General features: G+C 24.0%; 2 non-coding genes across 2 annotated transcripts; both read right to left on the bottom strand.

Annotated features, from left to right (window-relative positions):
• Positions 1-209: 209 nt before the first annotated feature.
• LOC123304210 lies at positions 210-328 on the bottom strand. Its single transcript, XR_006536252.1, has one exon. It is a non-coding gene; the product is annotated as a 5S ribosomal RNA (ribosomal RNA).
• A 6,353-nt stretch (positions 329-6,681) lies between these two features.
• On the bottom strand, positions 6,682-6,800 carry LOC123304208. Its single transcript, XR_006536251.1, has one exon. It is a non-coding gene; the product is annotated as a 5S ribosomal RNA (ribosomal RNA).
• Positions 6,801-17,413: the final 10,613 nt, after the last annotated feature.

Below are 17,413 nucleotides of genomic sequence, written 5' to 3'. Positions count from 1 at the left end.
ATTTTATATTCATTTGAAATATTAAAAAAACTTCTCGCTTTAAAGTAACCATGATATGAGTTATAAATGCAATAAAATTTTATACAAAAAATAATATTTATTTGTTGACGAATAATATAAAAGGTTTACATTTCTAAATAACATATATTTATATATGGTGTGTAAAAAAAAAGAAAAGAAGAAAAATAATTTATATTTTTAATATAAAAAGGCAACCGCACACAGTGTTCCCAAGCGGTCACCCATCCAAGTACTGACTGTGCCCAATGTTGCTTAACTTCGGTGATCGGACGAGAACCGGTGTTTTCAACGTGGTATGGCTGTTGCCAGTAATAAATGAAAATTTTTACAAATATATATTTTTCATAAATATCATTAATATTAAAGTATATTATTAAAATTTTCAATGAAGTAATCAATTTAAATATATACTTATTTATTATACCATATATTTTAAATAAAAATGCAACCGCACACAGTATTCTCAAGTGGCCACCCATCCGTGGTACTGACTGTGGCAAATGTTTCTTAACTATTATTTTATAAAATATTTATACAAAAAATAATTTACTCTTATCAAATATTAATTTGTGGCCTGTATTAAGGCCTATGTTATTTTCATTTTTTAGCAAAAATAATGAAATATTTCAATATATTATTAAAGTAACAGATCATTTCTTTTTTGGTGCTGCTTTTTTAATTTTTGTAGGAGATGATTTGGCAACAGAAGCTTTCTTAGCTTTTGGTGCTTTCGGTTTACGAGCAGGGCTACTTTTGGCAGCGGATTTTGTACTTTTTGCTGGTTTTGCTTTAACTGGTGCTTTTTTTGATGCCGCTGAAGATTTTGCAGTAACTTTTTTAGCAGCAGTTGATGATGATGGAGTCGCTTTTTTTGCTTTAGGCTTTTTGGCTGCCAATGATGTAGTTGTGGCTTTCTTTTCTTTTGGTGCCCGTTTACTTTTAGCACTCTTTGCTGAACCTTTTGCTCCACTTTCTTTTTTGGATACTTTTGATTTAGCTGAAGAATTAGATGAAGCGGAAGCAGCCAATTTGAATGAACCAGATGCACCTTTACCTTTAGTTTGTACCAAGGCTCCCTCAGTTACAGCAGCTTTTAAATATTTTTTAATAAATGGTGAAATTTTATCAGAATCCACTTTATAATTTGCAGCTAAATATTTTTTAATTGCTTGTAATGATGAACCACCACGTTCTTTTAAATTTTTAATTGCGTTAACAACCATTTCTGATGTACGTGGATGTGTTGGTTTTGAATGTTGTTTTGTACGTTTAGCACCAGAAGCTGTTGCTTTTTTTGTTGGTGTTGTAGAAGCAGCAGTAACCGCAGTTGCTGCAACAGCTGTAGAATTTTCTTCGGCCATATTTTTTTACTTTATAAAAATAATGTATTTATTATAAATATTTAAATGATAAAATATAATAATTCTATCAAATAAAAAATAAAGGTTTTCAATTATATCATTATTCACAATAATATAAGTCCCTATGTAAGTCAAAGTACCATGTAGAAAACACATAAAAATTAAATAGTATTTCTAATTTACTGTCGTAGTAAACATGATTTATTTTTTCAATTTCTATAATATATAAAATAATAAATTATAAATTTAATAATAATATTTATTTTATAAATTAAAATATATTTAATTTTTTTATTAACAATTATTAATAAACATAGTTTAATATTAATTATTTCAATCATACAAAACAATAATATTTTTAAGGTAAACTTAAAAAGTATATATTTTTATTTTTTATTTAATATCGATTTATTATAAATTATTAGTATATAAATAATTAAAAAATTTAATATATAAATATATATATTATAGTATAAGATTTCATTTTTAGAAAAACTTTTTTTGTCAATAATGAAAACGTATTATTATGAAATGTGTTAATCGAACATTGACAAAATATATTTCATTAGAAAATACTTTTATTTATGCATTAATATCAATAATTAACTATTAAATTAATTTTTTCATAATTATATAAAGAAATTTTATACTGATATAAGTATTTATATATTATAATATTTATTTTAAATATAAAAAAATTTATGACAAAATATATTATTAGAGTATTTGTTGAGATTAATATAAGATTATTTTAAATAAGAATTAATTTATATAATTATTAAAATATTATTAATTTTATGTTATGTAATTTTAATAAAAATAAATAATAATAATAATAAATATACAAATTTTTTAACAATTTAAATTTTATATGATCTAAATAATTTTGTTAAGTACGATATGAGAAATCATTGTAAGCTTCGTTAAGAAACTTTGTAATATAAAATAATAATAATAATATTAAATATATAAATAAATAAAATAAATTTGATATATATTTTTAGTTCATTCTGTGTATAAATCAAAGGATACCGAATAATTGGTAACGGATGCGATATATTATAGTATCGAGTATTAAAACATAATATATAAATTTATCTTGTTATTCAAATTTTTTGTTACTTAACTTATGTATTTAGAAAATTTATAATATTATTTATATAATTGACATAAAATCTTATAAATTGAAATTTTATTAATATGTATCAAAAGAAGAGAGTAACGTATTGATATAATATCAAAGGATACTGATTATTTAAATAACGAATACGTCATATATTGTTTGTGTAACGAAGTTCACTTGGCCATCTAGTTTAAAATAACATTTTCAATAGAAAGTTTATATGCTTTTTTTTTTTTTTTTTTTTAATTATTAAAAAAATAAATTGAAATTTAATTCAATCAAATTTTATAATAATTTTAAAAAAATTTTTCCTTTTAAAAAATATTTTGTGATGTTGTGATAATATGTATTAATACAAGTGCATCCTGATACTTTTATCTCTAGTAAAGGTATGAGTATCATGAACAGTTTTGTTATCTAATGATATTATTTTGATAATATTTTGTGTATATTCTTATAATATTTTGTCTAAATATCATCATAATACAATATTATTTTGATAATATTTTATGAATATTCTTATAATATGTTACCTAAATGTCATCATAATATGATGAATTATTTCCATAATAACATATAAAAAAAAAAAAAAAAAAAAAGAATCATTAATTTATAATTATTTAAATTGATTCTTTAAAAAAATATTATAATATATTATTTATAAAAATAATTTTTACTCTTATTTTAAATAAATTTGTGGCCTTTTATTAAAAGGCCTATGATCGATGTATTATTATTATAAAAATTAATGCAATGTTTTTAATTTATGCTTTCTTTTCAGTTTTCTTTGGTAATAACACTGCTTGAATGTTTGGTAATACACCACCTTGAGCAATTGTTACACCAGATAATAATTTATTTAATTCTTCATCATTACGAATTGCCAATTGTAAATGACGTGGAATGATACGTGTTTTTTTGTTATCACGGGCAGCATTACCAGCTAACTCGAGAACTTCTGCAGCCAAATATTCCATAACAGCAGCCAAATATACTGGGGCACCAGCACCTACTCGTTCAGCATAATTTCCTTTTCGTAATAATCTGTGAATTCTTCCAACAGGAAATTGTAATCCTGCTCGGCTTGATCTTGACTTTGCCTTTCCCTTTACTTTACCACCTTTACCTCGTCCAGACATAGCGAATAAATTTATTTAATTAATATTTTTTTTTGTAAATATAATCACACAGATGTGTACGTTACGGGGATTGTAACATAAATGTTTAAAATGTTATTTGGGTATTTTAATTTATAATATTTATAAAATATAAAACTTTAAAAATAAACCAATCACCTTATAGTATTATTTTCAGCCAATCAGAGAGTAGTATTCATTTTTATTGTTATATCCATCTTCGCGTATATAATACGCTAGTTGTATACACGACACGCTCATACATATACTGACTGGTGTTCTGTAACTATCTGTGTATATTAATTGTTTGTAACAATGCCACCAAAAACAAGTGGAAAAGCAGCAAAAAAAGCTGGCAAAGCTCAAAAAAATATATCAAAGAGTGATAAGAAAAAGAAGAGGAAGCGCAAGGAATCATATGCAATTTACATTTACAAAGTATTAAAACAAGTGCATCCTGATACTGGTATCTCTAGTAAAGCTATGAGTATCATGAACAGTTTTGTTAATGATATTTTTGAACGTATTGCTGCTGAAGCATCACGTTTAGCACATTATAATAAACGTTCAACAATCACAAGTCGGGAAATTCAAACCGCAGTTCGATTATTATTACCTGGTGAATTGGCAAAGCACGCTGTTAGTGAAGGTACTAAAGCTGTTACAAAATATACAAGTTCAAAATAAATAAATCGAAAATATTATTTAATTGATAACATAAAAATACATCAACATATAAAAATGGCTCTCTTTTTAAGAGAGCCATCAAATTTTTTAAATAAGAGTAAATTATTTTTATATATACAAAAAAATAAAATAAACAATTATTAATATCATATTTAATATAAAATTTTATATATTAATAGCTTGAATATATCTATTATTAGTATATCAATATTATTAATTTTAAATATAATAAAGGATATCGCGGAATATATATCGTAAATCAGTGTAATGCAAATGCATTACATTACCTTTATTATTTTCATTTTACATTTACTACTTGTTTATGTACGCTTATAATTATTAGAAAAATATTTTTAATAATTTTAAAAAATAAATGAAATAATAAAAATTTAATAATAAATTATTTATTGAAAGTATAAAAAATGGTATAGCAAAATCTTTATTTTCTTTGATTAAGGCGAAATGTTTTATTAGTTATAAATTCGATAATCTCCTATCGATACTTGTTACTCTTAACTTGTATATATAAAAAATATAATAGTATATTAATTTATAATAAAATTTTTTCAAAAATTCAATAAGTTATTGTAAAATAAAATAGATAATATACAAATTATAATTTATTATTGCAGATATATTACAATAAAAAAAAAAAAATAAATAAAAATATTTGGTAATGTATGTTATAAACAAAATAATTTGTTGTAAACAAATTATATAATATGTTATATTTATTAACAAATTTATTTACTCTTATATAAATAAAATTAGTGGCTTCCCAAAAAGGAAAGCCTGTTTAAATTTATCGGATGTATTAAATATTCTTTAATAAATTTACTAAATATTTTAAGTAAATTATTATATTTTCTTAACCTCCAAAACCATACAAAGTACGACCTTGTCGTTTTAATGCATATACAACATCCATAGCTGTAACTGTTTTACGTTTTGCGTGTTCAGTATATGTAACAGCATCCCGAATAACATTTTCAAGGAATACTTTAAGTACACCACGTGTTTCTTCATAAATTAAACCAGAGATACGTTTTACTCCACCTCGTCGTGCTAAACGACGAATTGCAGGTTTTGTAATACCTTGGATATTATCACGCAAAACTTTTCTATGACGTTTTGCACCCCCTTTTCCAAGACCCTTTCCACCTTTTCCTCTGCCAGTCATTTTAATAAAAAATTATTTACAATATTTTAACGAACGGATAACACGTGTGTTAACCTCACAAGTATTGTAATGTATGTGAGCGCCGGTACAATTGTGCCTTTTTATATAAAGCATTAAAGATTTTTTAAGCCACGCCTATACAATTTGATTAGTCCATACTCTGATAGCTATCCAATAGGATATGACAACAAAAATTTTGAAATTTCATATAAATATAAATACAACACATTTATTTCGCATTTAAACATTTGACTTTGTAGTATCAAATTGTCGAATATAATTTTAAAAATTGTGTGTTTTTTTGTAAAAACATTATTATTTGAAAATGGCTAGAACCAAGCAAACTGCACGTAAATCAACTGGTGGTAAAGCACCAAGAAAACAATTAGCAACGAAAGCTGCACGTAAAAGTGCACCAGCAACTGGTGGAGTAAAAAAACCACACAGATATCGTCCTGGTACAGTAGCTTTACGAGAAATTCGTCGTTATCAAAAAAGTACTGAATTGTTAATTCGTAAATTACCATTCCAACGTTTAGTACGTGAAATTGCACAAGATTTTAAAACCGATTTACGTTTCCAAAGTTCAGCTGTTATGGCATTACAAGAAGCTAGTGAAGCCTATTTAGTAGGTTTATTTGAAGATCCCAATTTATGCGCAATTCATGCAAAGCGTGTTACAATTATGCCTAAGGATATACAATTGGCAAGACGTATTCGTGGAGAACGTGCATAAGCGTTTTAAATGACAATTTAAAAAAAAAAAAAAAAATAAGAAATATTTTCGGTCCTATATATAGGACCAACATATATTATTAAATAAGAGTATATTATTTTTATTAAAAAATATATATATATATATATATATAAATTATTGAAATAAAATTAAACATTATTAAAATTTTGTTATAATTATAAGCGATTGCTATTTCTAAAAATAAATAAATTTCATAAAATTTATATTATTTTATATTCATTTGAAATATTAAAAAAACTTCTCGCTTTAAAGTAACCATGATATGAGTTATAAATGCAATAAAATTTTATACAAAAAATAATATTTATTTGTTGACGAATAATATAAAAGGTTTACATTTCTAAATAACATATATTTATATATGGTGTGTAAAAAAAAAGAAAAGAAGAAAAATAATTTATATTTTTAATATAAAAAGGCAACCGCACACAGTGTTCCCAAGCGGTCACCCATCCAAGTACTGACTGTGCCCAATGTTGCTTAACTTCGGTGATCGGACGAGAACCGGTGTTTTCAACGTGGTATGGCTGTTGCCAGTAATAAATGAAAATTTTTACAAATATATATTTTTCATAAATATCATTAATATTAAAGTATATTATTAAAATTTTCAATGAAGTAATCAATTTAAATATATACTTATTTATTATACCATATATTTTAAATAAAAATGCAACCGCACACAGTATTCTCAAGTGGCCACCCATCCGTGGTACTGACTGTGGCAAATGTTTCTTAACTATTATTTTATAAAATATTTATACAAAAAATAATTTACTCTTATCAAATATTAATTTGTGGCCTGTATTAAGGCCTATGTTATTTTCATTTTTTAGCAAAAATAATGAAATATTTCAATATATTATTAAAGTAACAGATCATTTCTTTTTTGGTGCTGCTTTTTTAATTTTTGTAGGAGATGATTTGGCAACAGAAGCTTTCTTAGCTTTTGGTGCTTTCGGTTTACGAGCAGGGCTACTTTTGGCAGCGGATTTTGTACTTTTTGCTGGTTTTGCTTTAACTGGTGCTTTTTTTGATGCCGCTGATGATTTTGCAGTAACTTTTTTAGCAGCAGTTGATGATGATGGAGTCGCTTTTTTTGCTTTAGGCTTTTTGGCTGCCAATGATGTAGTTGTGGCTTTCTTTTCTTTTGGTGCCCGTTTACTTTTAGCACTCTTTGCTGAACCTTTTGCTCCACTTTCTTTTTTGGATACTTTTGATTTAGCTGAAGAATTAGATGAAGCGGAAGCAGCCAATTTGAATGAACCAGATGCACCTTTACCTTTAGTTTGTACCAAGGCTCCCTCAGTTACAGCAGCTTTTAAATATTTTTTAATAAATGGTGAAATTTTATCAGAATCCACTTTATAATTTGCAGCTAAATATTTTTTAATTGCTTGTAATGATGAACCACCACGTTCTTTTAAATTTTTAATTGCGTTAACAACCATTTCTGATGTACGTGGATGTGTTGGTTTTGAATGTTGTTTTGTACGTTTAGCACCAGAAGCTGTTGCTTTTTTTGTTGGTGTTGTAGAAGCAGCAGTAACCGCAGTTGCTGCAACAGCTGTAGAATTTTCTTCGGCCATATTTTTTTACTTTATAAAAATAATGTATTTATTATAAATATTTAAATGATAAAATATAATAATTCTATCAAATAAAAAATAAAGGTTTTCAATTATATCATTATTCACAATAATATAAGTCCCTATGTAAGTCAAAGTACCATGTAGAAAACACATAAAAATTAAATAGTATTTCTAATTTACTGTCGTAGTAAACATGATTTATTTTTTCAATTTCTATAATATATAAAATAATAAATTATAAATTTAATAATAATATTTATTTTATAAATTAAAATATATTTAATTTTTTTATTAACAATTATTAATAAACATAGTTTAATATTAATTATTTCAATCATACAAAACAATAATATTTTTAAGGTAAACTTAAAAAGTATATATTTTTATTTTTTATTTAATATCGATTTATTATAAATTATTAGTATATAAATAATTAAAAAATTTAATATATAAATATATATATTATAGTATAAGATTTCATTTTTAGAAAAACTTTTTTTGTCAATAATGAAAACGTATTATTATGAAATGTGTTAATCGAACATTGACAAAATATATTTCATTAGAAAATACTTTTATTTATGCATTAATATCAATAATTAACTATTAAATTAATTTTTTCATAATTATATAAAGAAATTTGATACTGATATAAGTATTTATATATTATAATATTTATTTTAAATATAAAAAAATTTATGACAAAATATATTATTAGAGTATTTGTTGAGATTAATATAAGATTATTTTAAATAAGAATTAATTTATATAATTATTAAAATATTATTAATTTTATGTTATGTAATTTTAATAAAAATAAATAATAATAATAATAAATATACAAATTTTTTAACAATTTAAATTTTATATGATCTAAATAATTTTGTTAAGTACGATATGAGAAATCATTGTAAGCTTCGTTAAGAAACTTTGTAATATAAAATAATAATAATAATATTAAATATATAAATAAATAAAATAAATTTGATATATATTTTTAGTTCATTCTGTGTATAAATCAAAGGATACCGAATAATTGGTAACGGATGCGATATATTATAGTATCGAGTATTAAAACATAATATATAAATTTATCTTGTTATTCAAATTTTTTGTTACTTAACTTATGTATTTAGAAAATTTATAATATTATTTATATAATTGACATAAAATCTTATAAATTGAAATTTTATTAATATGTATCAAAAGAAGAGAGTAACGTATTGATATAATATCAAAGGATACTGATTATTTAAATAACGAATACGTCATATATTGTTTGTGTAACGAAGTTCACTTGGCCATCTAGTTTAAAATAACATTTTCAATAGAAAGTTTATATGCTTTTTTTTTTTTTTTTCTTTAATTATTAAAAAAATAAATTGAAATTTAATTCAATCAAATTTTATAATAATTTTAAAAAAATTTTTCCTTTTAAAAAATATTTTGTGATGTTGTGATAATATGTATTAATACAAGTGCATCCTGATACTTTTATCTCTAGTAAAGGTATGAGTATCATGAACAGTTTTGTTATCTAATGATATTATTTTGATAATATTTTGTGTATATTCTTATAATATTTTGTCTAAATATCATCATAATACAATATTATTTTGATAATATTTTATGAATATTCTTATAATATGTTACCTAAATGTCATCATAATATGATGAATTATTTCCATAATAACATATAAAAAAAAAAAAAAAAAAAAAGAATCATTAATTTATAATTATTTAAATTGATTCTTTAAAAAAATATTATAATATATTATTTATAAAAATAATTTTTACTCTTATTTTAAATAAATTTGTGGCCTTTTATTAAAAGGCCTATGATCGATGTATTATTATTATAAAAATTAATGCAATGTTTTTAATTTATGCTTTCTTTTCAGTTTTCTTTGGTAATAACACTGCTTGAATGTTTGGTAATACACCACCTTGAGCAATTGTTACACCAGATAATAATTTATTTAATTCTTCATCATTACGAATTGCCAATTGTAAATGACGTGGAATGATACGTGTTTTTTTGTTATCACGGGCAGCATTACCAGCTAACTCGAGAACTTCTGCAGCCAAATATTCCATAACAGCAGCCAAATATACTGGGGCACCAGCACCTACTCGTTCAGCATAATTTCCTTTTCGTAATAATCTGTGAATTCTTCCAACAGGAAATTGTAATCCTGCTCGGCTTGATCTTGACTTTGCCTTTCCCTTTACTTTACCACCTTTACCTCGTCCAGACATAGCGAATAAATTTATTTAATTAATATTTTTTTTTGTAAATATAATCACACAGATGTGTACGTTACGGGGATTGTAACATAAATGTTTAAAATGTTATTTGGGTATTTTAATTTATAATATTTATAAAATATAAAACTTTAAAAATAAACCAATCACCTTATAGTATTATTTTCAGCCAATCAGAGAGTAGTATTCATTTTTATTGTTATATCCATCTTCGCGTATATAATACGCTAGTTGTATACACGACACGCTCATACATATACTGACTGGTGTTCTGTAACTATCTGTGTATATTAATTGTTTGTAACAATGCCACCAAAAACAAGTGGAAAAGCAGCAAAAAAAGCTGGCAAAGCTCAAAAAAATATATCAAAGAGTGATAAGAAAAAGAAGAGGAAGCGCAAGGAATCATATGCAATTTACATTTACAAAGTATTAAAACAAGTGCATCCTGATACTGGTATCTCTAGTAAAGCTATGAGTATCATGAACAGTTTTGTTAATGATATTTTTGAACGTATTGCTGCTGAAGCATCACGTTTAGCACATTATAATAAACGTTCAACAATCACAAGTCGGGAAATTCAAACCGCAGTTCGATTATTATTACCTGGTGAATTGGCAAAGCACGCTGTTAGTGAAGGTACTAAAGCTGTTACAAAATATACAAGTTCAAAATAAATAAATCGAAAATATTATTTAATTGATAACATAAAAATACATCAACATATAAAAACGGCTCTCTTTTTAAGAGAGCCATCAAATTTTTTAAATAAGAGTAAATTATTTTTATATATACAAAAAAATAAAATAAACAATTATTAATATCATATTTAATATAAAATTTTATATATTAATAGCTTGAATATATCTATTATTAGTATATCAATATTATTAATTTTAAATATAATAAAGGATATCGCGGAATATATATCGTAAATCAGTGTAATGCAAATGCATTACATTACCTTTATTATTTTCATTTTACATTTACTACTTGTTTATGTACGCTTATAATTATTAGAAAAATATTTTTAATAATTTTAAAAAATAAATGAAATAATAAAAATTTAATAATAAATTATTTATTGAAAGTATAAAAAATGGTATAGCAAAATCTTTATTTTCTTTGATTAAGGCGAAATGTTTTATTAGTTATAAATTCGATAATCTCCTATCGATACTTGTTACTCTTAACTTGTATATATAAAAAATATAATAGTATATTAATTTATAATAAAATTTTTTCAAAAATTCAATAAGTTATTGTAAAATAAAATAGATAATATACAAATTATAATTTATTATTGCAGATATATTACAATAAAAAAAAAAAAATAAATAAAAATATTTGGTAATGTATGTTATAAACAAAATAATTTGTTGTAAACAAATTATATAATATGTTATATTTATTAACAAATTTATTTACTCTTATATAAATAAAATTAGTGGCTTCCCAAAAAGGAAAGCCTGTTTAAATTTATCGGATGTATTAAATATTCTTTAATAAATTTACTAAATATTTTAAGTAAATTATTATATTTTCTTAACCTCCAAAACCATACAAAGTACGACCTTGTCGTTTTAATGCATATACAACATCCATAGCTGTAACTGTTTTACGTTTTGCGTGTTCAGTATATGTAACAGCATCCCGAATAACATTTTCAAGGAATACTTTAAGTACACCACGTGTTTCTTCATAAATTAAACCAGAGATACGTTTTACTCCACCTCGTCGTGCTAAACGACGAATTGCAGGTTTTGTAATACCTTGGATATTATCACGCAAAACTTTTCTATGACGTTTTGCACCCCCTTTTCCAAGACCCTTTCCACCTTTTCCTCTGCCAGTCATTTTAATAAAAAATTATTTACAATATTTTAACGAACGGATAACACGTGTGTTAACCTCACAAGTATTGTAATGTATGTGAGCGCCGGTACAATTGTGCCTTTTTATATAAAGCATTAAAGATTTTTTAAGCCACGCCTATACAATTTGATTAGTCCATACTCTGATAGCTATCCAATAGGATATGACAACAAAAATTTTGAAATTTCATATAAATATAAATACAACACATTTATTTCGCATTTAAACATTTGACTTTGTAGTATCAAATTGTCGAATATAATTTTTAAAATTGTGTGTTTTTTTGTAAAAACAGTATTATTTGATAATGGCTAGAACCAAGCAAACTGCACGTAAATCAACTGGTGGTAAAGCACCAAGAAAACAATTAGCAACGAAAGCTGCACGTAAAAGTGCACCAGCAACTGGTGGAGTAAAAAAACCACACAGATATCGTCCTGGTACAGTAGCTTTACGAGAAATTCGTCGTTATCAAAAAAGTACTGAATTGTTAATTCGTAAATTACCATTCCAACGTTTAGTACGTGAAATTGCACAAGATTTTAAAACCGATTTACGTTTCCAAAGTTCAGTTGTTATGGCATTACAAGAAGCTAGTGAAGCCTATTTAGTAGGTTTATTTGAAGATACCAATTTATGCGCAATTCATGCAAAGCGTGTTACAATTATGCCTAAGGATATACAATTGGCAAGACGTATTCGTGGAGAACGTGCATAAGCGTTTTAAATGACAATTTAAAAAAAAAAAAACAAATAAGAAATATTTTCGGTCCTATATATAGGACCAACATATATTATTAAATAAGAGTATATTATTTTTATTAAAAAATATATATATATATATATATAAATTATTGAAATAAAATTAAACATTATTAAAATTTTGTTATAATTATAAGCGATTGCTATTTCTAAAAATAAATAAATTTCATAAAATTTATATTATTTTATATTCATTTGAAATATTAAAAAAACTTCTCGCTTTAAAGTAACCATGATATGAGTTATAAATGCAATAAAATTTTATACAAAAAATAATATTTATTTGTTGACGAATAATATAAAAGGTTTACATTTCTAAATAACATATATTTATATATGGTGTGTAAAAAAAAAGAAAAGAAGAAAAATAATTTATATTTTTAATATAAAAAGGCAACCGCACACAGTGTTCCCAAGCGGTCACCCATCCAAGTACTGACTGTGCCCAATGTTGCTTAACTTCGGTGATCGGACGAGAACCAAATTCAAATTCAAAAACAGTTTATTAATCAACATTTAAAAATACAATACATTACATACATAACATATATTACAAAACTTTTATTTACTATTATAGGTTATTAGCCTTAAAAGGCTTTCATCCTAATTTATTTTTCTTTCATGCAGATTGCTGTGTCGCAATTATGCTTATGATATTTAATTTATTTGTTTGAGCAGGTATATGTTAAGTTAATTTTTGTTGATATGCTCTTTACAGGAAAATTTTTAAAAACCTGTTTTAGGACGAGAACCGGTGTTTTCAACGTGGTATGGCTGTTGCCAGTAATAAATGAAAATTTTTACAAATATATATTTTTCATAAATATCATTAATATTAAAGTATATTATTAAAATTTTCAATGAAGTAATCAATTTAAATATATACTTATTTATTATACCATATATTTTAAATAAAAATGCAACCGCACACAGTATTCTCAAGTGGCCACCCATCCGTGGTACTGACTGTGGCAAATGTTTCTTAACTATTATTTTATAAAATATTTATACAAAAAATAATTTACTCTTATCAAATATTAATTTGTGGCCTGTATTAAGGCCTATGTTATTTTCATTTTTTAGCAAAAATAATGAAATATTTCAATATATTATTAAAGTAACAGATCATTTCTTTTTTGGTGCTGCTTTTTTAATTTTTGTAGGAGATGATTTGGCAACAGAAGCTTTCTTAGCTTTTGGTGCTTTCGGTTTACGAGCAGGGCTACTTTTGGCAGCGGATTTTGTACTTTTTGCTGGTTTTGCTTTAACTGGTGCTTTTTTTGATGCCGCTGATGATTTTGCAGTAACTTTTTTAGCAGCAGTTGATGATGATGGAGTCGCTTTTTTTGCTTTAGGCTTTTTGGCTGCCAATGATGTAGTTGTGGCTTTCTTTTCTTTTGGTGCCCGTTTACTTTTAGCACTCTTTGCTGAACCTTTTGCTCCACTTTCTTTTTTGGATACTTTTGATTTAGCTGAAGAATTAGATGAAGCGGAAGCAGCCAATTTGAATGAACCAGATGCACCTTTACCTTTAGTTTGTACCAAGGCTCCCTCAGTTACAGCAGCTTTTAAATATTTTTTAATAAATGGTGAAATTTTATCAGAATCCACTTTATAATTTGCAGCTAAATATTTTTTAATTGCTTGTAATGATGAACCACCACGTTCTTTTAAATTTTTAATTGCGTTAACAACCATTTCTGATGTACGTGGATGTGTTGGTTTTGAATGTTGTTTTGTACGTTTAGCACCAGAAGCTGTTGCTTTTTTTGTTGGTGTTGTAGAAGCAGCAGTAACCGCAGTTGCTGCAACAGCTGTAGAATTTTCTTCGGCCATATTTTTTTACTTTATAAAAATAATGTATTTATTATAAATATTTAAATGATAAAATATAATAATTCTATCAAATAAAAAATAAAGGTTTTCAATTATATCATTATTCACAATAATATAAGTCCCTATGTAAGTCAAAGTACCATGTAGAAAACACATAAAAATTAAATAGTATTTCTAATTTACTGTCGTAGTAAACATGATTTATTTTTTCAATTTCTATAATATATAAAATAATAAATTATAAATTTAATAATAATATTTATTTTATAAATTAAAATATATTTAATTTTTTTATTAACAATTATTAATAAACATAGTTTAATATTAATTATTTCAATCATACAAAACAATAATATTTTTAAGGTAAACTTAAAAAGTATATATTTTTATTTTTTATTTAATATCGATTTATTATAAATTATTAGTATATAAATAATTAAAAAATTTAATATATAAATATATATATTATAGTATAAGATTTCATTTTTAGAAAAACTTTTTTTGTCAATAATGAAAACGTATTATTATGAAATGTGTTAATCGAACATTGACAAAATATATTTCATTAGAAAATACTTTTATTTATGCATTAATATCAATAATTAACTATTAAATTAATTTTTTCATAATTATATAAAGAAATTTTATACTGATATAAGTATTTATATATTATAATATTTATTTTAAATATAAAAAAATTTATGACAAAATATATTATTAGAGTATTTGTTGAGATTAATATAAGATTATTTTAAATAAGAATTAATTTATATAATTATTAAAATATTATTAATTTTATGTTATGTAATTTTAATAAAAATAAATAATAATAATAATAAATATACAAATTTTTTAACAATTTAAATTTTATATGATCTAAATAATTTTGTTAAGTACGATATGAGAAATCATTGTAAGCTTCGTTAAGAAACTTTGTAATATAAAATAATAATAATAATATTAAATATATAAATAAATAAAATAAATTTGATATATATTTTTAGTTCATTCTGTGTATAAATCAAAGGATACCGAATAATTGGTAACGGATGCGATATATTATAGTATCGAGTATTAAAACATAATATATAAATTTATCTTGTTATTCAAATTTTTTGTTACTTAACTTATGTATTTAGAAAATTTATAATATTATTTATATAATTGACATAAAATCTTATAAATTGAAATTTTATTAATATGTATCAAAAGAAGAGAGTAACGTATTGATATAATATCAAAGGATACTGATTATTTAAATAACGAATACGTCATATATTGTTTGTGTAACGAAGTTCACTTGGCCATCTAGTTTAAAATAACATTTTCAATAGAAAGTTTATATGCTTTTTTTTTTTTTTTTTTTTAATTATTAAAAAAATAAATTGAAATTTAATTCAATCAAATTTTATAATAATTTTTAAAAAATTTTTCCTTTTAAAAAATATTTTGTGATGTTGTGATAATATGTATTAATACAAGTGCATCCTGATACTTTTATCTCTAGTAAAGGTATGAGTATCATGAACAGTTTTGTTATCTAATGATATTATTTTGATAATATTTTGTGTATATTCTTATAATATTTTGTCTAAATATCATCATAATACAATATTATTTTGATAATATTTTATGAATATTCTTATAATATGTTACCTAAATGTCATCATAATATGATGAATTATTTCCATAATAACATATAAAAAAAGAAAAAAAAAAAAAGAATCATTAATTTATAATTATTTAAATTGATTCTTTAAAAAAATATTATAATATATTATTTATAAAAATAATTTTTACTCTTATTTTAAATAAATTTGTGGCCTTTTATTAAAAGGCCTATGATCGATGTATTATTATTATAAAAATTAATGCAATGTTTTTAATTTATGCTTTCTTTTCAGTTTTCTTTGGTAATAACACTGCTTGAATGTTTGGTAATACACCACCTTGAGCAATTGTTACACCAGATAATAATTTATTTAATTCTTCATCATTACGAATTGCCAATTGTAAATGACGTGGAATGATACGTGTTTTTTTGTTATCACGGGCAGCATTACCAGCTAACTCGAGAACTTCTGCAGCCAAATATTCCATAACAGCAGCCAAATATACTGGGGCACCAGCACCTACTCGTTCAGCATAATTTCCTTTTCGTAATAATCTGTGAATTCTTCCAACCGGAAATTGTAATCCTGCTCGGCTTGATCTTGACTTTGCCTTTCCCTTTACTTTACCACCTTTACCTCGTCCAGACATAGCGAATAAATTTATTTAATTAATATTTTTTTTTGTAAATATAATCACACAGATGTGTACGTTACGGGGATTGTAACATAAATGTTTAAAATGTTATTTGGGTATTTTAATTTATAATATTTATAAAATATAAAACTTTAAAAATAAACCAATCACCTTATAGTATTATTTTCAGCCAATCAGAGAGTAGTATTCATTTTTATTGTTATATCCATCTTCGCGTATATAATACGCTAGTTGTATACACGACACGCTCATACATATACTGACTGGTGTTCTGTAACTATCTGTGTATATTAATTGTTTGTAACAATGCCACCAAAAACAAGTGGAAAAGCAGCAAAAAAAGCTGGCAAAGCTCAAAAAAATATATCAAAGAGTGATAAGAAAAAGAAGAGGAGGCGCAAGGAATCATATGCAATTTACATTTACAAAGTATTAAAACAAGTACATCCTGATACTGGTATCTCTAGTAAAGCTATGAGTATCATGAACAGTTTTGTTAATGATATTTTTGAACGTATTGCTGCTGAAGCATCACGTTTAGCACATTAT

This window comes from Chrysoperla carnea (genome assembly GCF_905475395.1).
Source record: "Chrysoperla carnea chromosome X unlocalized genomic scaffold, inChrCarn1.1 SUPER_X_unloc_3, whole genome shotgun sequence".
NCBI lineage: Eukaryota > Metazoa > Arthropoda > Insecta > Neuroptera > Chrysopidae > Chrysoperla > Chrysoperla carnea.
The sequence above is the reverse complement of the archived record's forward strand: the minus strand, read 5'-3'. Positions and strand labels throughout refer to the sequence as shown.